At 35.9% G+C, this 6,692-nt stretch overlaps 1 pseudogene; it reads right to left on the reverse strand.

Annotated features, from left to right (window-relative positions):
- Positions 1-1,318: 1,318 nt before the first annotated feature.
- Positions 1,319-1,763, reverse strand: LOC131822098 (small ribosomal subunit protein uS12-like; annotated as a pseudogene).
- Positions 1,764-6,692: the final 4,929 nt, after the last annotated feature.

Consider the following 6,692-nt stretch of genomic DNA (forward strand, 5'->3'; position numbering starts at 1 on the left):
ATATGATCAGACTGACAATGAATACACAAGATGAAAATAAGGTTTGCCTAAGAATAAAATAAAGAAGGTGTAACATCTTTTTGGGAGACTATGAAAGCAAACCCTTTCCCTCTAAATCTGAATTAAAATCAATTTCAGGAAGACAAGCAATTGAAAACTATAAAATATGATGTAAATAGTGCCTAGTCAGTTTAAATGTTAAAGGTGGGATTCCCTAACTTGAGACCAAAGATTATAGTGGTGTGATTAGGTAAATCTTGGAATAATGATGGAACACAAAATTATATCATTATTATCTCTTAATTTTATCTTATTCTTCTTTTGACATTCAAAATTCGAGGTTCTTTCTAACATTAACATAATATTAGCCACACTTACTGTCAACTAGAAAGTGAATCTAAAGGTTATTTGTGTTTGCATTATAGAGTAGCAACAGAAACAGGTGGCTGATCTGGAATATTACTTCTGAGTGTTGTTACTACACCGAAGAGTTATTTATAGCAGTGGCGCCAAGCATTAGGAAATGAAAATTTCTGTTTTTCCCTGTTATTGTTTAGTATCCTAAACTTGTGAAAAGATAATAACTTCAGCTTCCAAGAGATACTGATTTACAAGATTTACAAGTACCCTAATGGAAACTCAGCATCAACTTACTAACCAATAGTAAGGAACCATTTATAATATGAATCAGTGAGATGATAGGCACTGGATTGAAGAATAAGAGCCACATTTCTCAACTCTTATTTAGGATTTGAGCATTGATTGCTTGGATATGCAGTTACATGTATTTATGGACTATACCATCTGCTAGATCAGGGTTTGTAAGTATGGCCTGTGGATCAAATTCAGCCCACCCTCTGTTTTTATAAATAGTTTTATTGGAACACACTGACAATATTTTAACATTACAACAGCATAGTTAAGTAGTTGAGGCAGAAACTACATAGCCCCAAAAGACCAAAATATTCCCTATCTGGCCTTTTACTTAAAAAGAAGTTTGCCATTCCTCAGGCTAGATGGTCAAAGTAGATAGAAACCAACAAATATAATTCTTTCAGCAGGTCCACTCCTGCTGAAATTCTGTATTAGGTCTTCTGTTCTTTTTGCCTATCCTCTATTTTTCTGGAATTGTTTATACAAGCCTAGGGACTAGTATCTTCATTCTCAATGAATTAGTCATCTTAGGGACAATAGGTTTAAGAGATTAATATAACCCTTATTTCTTTCTGAAGAATATTTTATTTATTTGTTTATTTATTGATTGATTGTTTTTTGGGCATGTGAAATTTTATTATCATCATGTTTTCATCAGCAAAATTTACGATCTTGGTCTTTCCTTTTGGCCTTTGCATAAGGGCAGAAGAGAGACATTAGCTACTTTAATTACCCTAAATGAACTCCAGGAATGTCACCAACAGTATGATCTTTGTGACCAAATCCAGCAACCAGAACCTCATTCTTTTCCTCAATAAGATTCAAACAACCATCATTGGGTACAAAGGCTGTGATTTTTTTTTTTTTTTTTTTTTTGCCATTCTTGATCATGTAGACCCTGACACACTTCTTGATGGCAGAATTCGAGTTTTGGCTTCTACCCCTATTTTTTCCAGCACAATTTCCTTTGCATAGGCAGCACCTCCAAAAGTGTTGATCTTCAGAACTGTGCTCAAAAGGGCTTTCTTGTATTGTTTATGATGCCATTTTTGATCTCGTCAGCAGCTACGGAGCTTTCTGGAAGTACTAAGACCAGGACTCTTGCCCATCCTGCCAGCACCACAGGCCTGAGTAAAGAGCTCTAAAGAATATTTTTAAAAGTAAGCAAACAAAAATACATCATATCAAATCTGGATGAGAAGCAATTGGACGTGGACATTCTGTCATTGTGGCAAGCAGCATCAGACTCACAGATATGGATGACTGAGACCTGAGGACTCTAACAGAATACAAATATCTAGGACAGAAACAAGCAAAACTGCTTCTTGATGAGGATGAGAAGGGACAGGATCTTTGTGACAGAAGCTTGAAGTGAATGATGGGGATGTACCTTAGGACTTTGTAGTTATCTGGGAGAGATGGTGTTTCAGATTATACTAGTACACTTAGAGAAAAACATAAGTTTGTGAAGGCTCTTAAGATTGAAAATTTATGCAAGGCTTTGCTGGACCTTGAGCTTTCTGGCTCACTCCATGAAAGGGCCTCTTATACACAGCGGCCTCTCAGAAGGGGAGACACCAGCTGTGAGTTATATTTTAAAGTTCTAGAAAACAGGCTACACAGAGGGTCTGTGTTTATATTATGAGTCACAGAAGGGACAGGTGGTGGGTCTGGAGCTTAATATCTGCAAATGATGTCTCTGACTGCCAGGATTGTTCAGAGGAGTTGTTTGTTTGTAGGAGTGAGTTTGGAAAAGAAATGAGGAAATGAAAAGGATTCTTTCTCTCAGTGACCATTTTAAATACTGGATTCTTTCCTTGAATTTGTTAAGGAAAAATGGTACCAATACACAAGGGCTGTTGTAGCAACTTAAATTCATCAACAAAATATGAGCAGAAACTCCAGTGAAAAGAACTGAATGCTAGATAGTACTAGCATTGGGGATAATAAAAGAGTGAATAAATAAATGAATGAATGAATGATGGGGGCTATTCTGGATAAGAAAAAACTAAAAGTAAACACTCTATTTTTCTTGAATAGAGCATCCAAATTCAAATTAACTGCTTGGAAACTTCATTATCTTGTCCTTAAATCTCTTCCTTTTATTCCTGGATTTATATCTCTAAAATGTTATGTGCCTTTTGACAGATGTCTTAGCTTGTCACCATAAGATCTATCAACATTTTGTGGGTTCATTCCTCACTCAGCAAGATTGACATCAAGGACACATTATACATAACTGACAAGGAAGTCAGGCCAAATACAATTTGCTGTATCCATCTAAATTTTGCCTTACCTGTTTTGACAAAGTTCTGAATTATAGAACAAAAGAGAAATTTGGCAAGACTGGCAACAACAAAGAAAGAGGAAGGTGCAGCACTGCTCTATAAAGAAATCCACACACATGTACACATATTCACACAAACATAGAAATAAACAGAAAAACTTGTTTTGGACCTCCACTCCCTATACCTTACTGCTGGTGGGGCTGCCATCACCCAACCCATTATTAAACCAGGGGCATTTGAAGAGGAACAAGGAGGACGTGTTCTACAATTCTGATGAGAAAATTCAACCTTCAATGTAAGCTACAGGGTAGTAATAAAGACAGAGCTATTTCCTCCAAATTTTGGCATCTGTTCTAGGTAGATTTATGAAGACCCATTGAAGTATCTGACCCATACTTAGCTCCATTTCAGTTAAAACTTGCTTTTTTAAAATTTGAACTAATTTATGAGTGTAGAATGGATAGTGAAAAACATTAAGTCTGAAATGTATTTTACAACTAATTTGGCTTTGCAGTTGTGCTAAACTGTTGCCCGAGATATATAACTGGCTTTTGACTGATTAGGACCATCTTAGTCCAAAGAACTCCTTTCTGCAGTGTCTGCCCCAGCAGTCCACTTCTAGTTCTTGAGCAGGCCAGATGTTCTCTTGAATTCTGTAATTTTGCTCATTGTTACCTCTGCATGCTGTGTCTTATACCCACCAGTACTCAGTGTTTTTTATTTCTTGGTAGTGTTGATAATGGTCATGTCATGCTTTTCATTGGGCTAAGAAGCTAGGGCTAGACACTCCAGGAACTTGAATTAGCCTCATGCCGATGTTTTGGAATGGAAAGAGCACCAACTGGGGAAATAGAAAGGCCAGTTATGAATTCTAGGTTCTGTCACTTATATACTACTATAATATTCAATTAATGAAATGTAAGAATGCTCATCTGAAGAATTGAGATAATAAATGTTGCCCCTTAGGCTTACTTTAAGTATTAGAGAAGATGACATATAGAAATCTGCTAACACACTAACATGTACAGTTCATATGAGTTTTCTTAGTTCTGTAGAGAGCAGCATCCATGTCCATCTGAGTCTCATTTGTGTTTTATAAATGTTTGTTGACATTTCATAAATAATTTCCATTTGAGTGCCCAATATGCAGTGTTTTGCTATTCATACAAATTCATTTCTGTTAAAATAATTCCTTGGCCATAACAGATCTTCCCAGCTGAAAACCCAGAGTGTTTGTCCAGCTTGGGTCTTAAGGATTTCCACAGCACTCCAGGATAGTTAGGTAGGCTTCCCAATTTCATCTTGGTGATCAATCCAGGCTGAAAGAAGAGAAGTGACTCACTGAGGGTCCTATCCTCAGGGTATTTCCAGTCCTGGAAACCAGGCAGCTCTTCTGACCCTCTCTCTAGCATCCTGCCAGCAGATTTATCACTGTAGCTTTGTGCTCCTATAGTCTTTCTGGGGCTAAAAGGATAAGAATGTCAACCATATTTTGGACTTTCCCAATGTTTACCTTTAGATATAGAAAAGGGAGAGGTGGGAAATTCAAAGGAAAAAGAATGAATATTCTTCTCCTAATTGAACTCAACACACAAATAATTCTATTAGATTGAAAGATATGAAATTACTGTTTTTGTAGGTCAAAAATGACTGAACATCAGCAATTTCATGTGGTTTGGTTAAATATAGCAAATAATGTACTGTTTCCTACATAATGTAAATGTCTGTGGTTTTCCTTTCATAGCCATTCCAAATGCTTTTAAAAATATAGTTGTTCAACTGCATTTATGGAAATGCTATCTCTGTTATAGAATAGAGGGAATGGGATGAGAAGTAAACTTCTGCTGAGTACCTAGTATGGGCCAGAAATTCTGTTAAGCATTTTACCTACTTTTTCTCTATGCTCAAAAATGCACAGTAGACACCAGTATCTCTTTAATTATTCACTTTTTCATTAAGTATGTGCTGTGAAGCTCAGAGAAGTTAGTTACATTTTCCAAGTTTACACAGTCAATAAAAAGCAGAGGAGGTGTTTTAACCCAGTTGTGCCTGACTTAAAGGACTAAGCTCTCTTCACACTGCCATATGGCTTTCCCTTTAGGGTAAACTTTTATTTTTGTTATTTTTATTGTGTTATGTTAGTCACCGTAAAAATACATCATTAGTTTTTGATGCAGTGCTCCAAGATTCACTGTTTATGTACAAAACCCAGTGCTCCAAATGCAGGGCCAAAGTTGATCTAAACTTGTTTGGTATAGTTCAAATGGAGTCATAGACATTCAGTTGGTTAGTAGTATTTATCTTCTTCAAATGGGCCTGTGTAGTAGGGAGTTTGCTATAGGAGTTTGGAATTTAGGAGAAGTAAGTTATGGGATGAAGTTATGGAATTGGATTCCCCCTGCCTGGCACATAATAATATCCAATAGGTATTTCTTAAGTTAATGAATTTTTGGATGAATTATAGATTTTGAGAGTCACCAGCAGTAAAATCAAATGTATGTCCATCTAATTTTTTTCTATGTATATCCATTTTTAAACTGTTTGAGATCATACTATACAAACTGTTTCATCATCTCTTTAGAAATAACTTCTATTTGATTTTTAGTGGTTACAAATTTCCAGGATATAAAACTCAGCTGGTAAAGAAATCTCTGTTTTTATATAACTAATCTTCATACGCATTTTGAACCTCACTCTACCTATTGCAAAAAAAAACAAAAAACAAAAAAACAAAAAAACAATCTTGCCAGCTGAAGGTCATGACCTCAGTCATCTTAGGGTTTTCTCAATCAATTCAGTGTGACATAAATAAATTGAGGCTGGAATTTAAGTCCCATAGGTGAGGGACTTATACTACATCATTGAATCATGAATGGGTGTGAATAAGTAAGAATAATTTGTCTAGCAGCAATTAGGCATGGAAGAACAAGTAACCACCCTTAAATGATGTTGGGGGGTATATAACCAGTATATATCCTTATCCACCTCACAAAAGGGGACTCTGAAGATGATAACACCTATTTGTTGGTTTGTATATGCAAATTACTATTGTAGATAAATTTCATACAGCAACTTTATTCTTACTTTCTTTGAGGGGTGATACCTACAGAAATATATTTTCTTTGTAAGGGAAAAAGATTTCCTAGGGGTAGTCAGTGTGGCAAGATGAAATATAGTCTGATATATATTTTAACTTATTATATTTCCCTCTCCCTATTTGGATATCTGAGAAACTATAGCCTCACAGGAATTCTAGTTGTCACTATAATGTGGATTATAGTATAATAGGAATGGCTTCCTTTCATATGAGGGTCAGAGAAGGCCCAAGGTAGATCCACTCAGTTTACCATATCCCTCAGAGTTGTGCCACACAGTCCAATCTTTCTGTGTTCACAGCAAGGGAAAAAAGTTAGCTGAGCAAGAGTGGTTGTAGTCCTAAGCCAGTCTCAAGGTCAGGATGAGATGTTGCAGAATCGCAACACGAACCATATAGGTTTAGATGGGAATTCAAATTCAAATATCTTAGGGGATGTCACCAAGGACAGTAAAGATCAAGACACTACATAAGCTCTGAAAATTTAAATATCATATGATGGGAAGTGGAGACATAAATTAATTGGATTTATCATACATTCACAAACAAAGATAAGAAGAACTGAATTTACACTGAATTAGAGACTGTATACTTCTTACAAAAGAATTGGGGCTCAAAATAGAGATTAGATTCAGTTACAGTGTAGAAAAGTATAC

The sequence above is a fragment of the Mustela lutreola genome, chromosome X (genome assembly GCF_030435805.1).
Source record: "Mustela lutreola isolate mMusLut2 chromosome X, mMusLut2.pri, whole genome shotgun sequence".
Classification (NCBI taxonomy): domain Eukaryota; kingdom Metazoa; phylum Chordata; class Mammalia; order Carnivora; family Mustelidae; genus Mustela; species Mustela lutreola.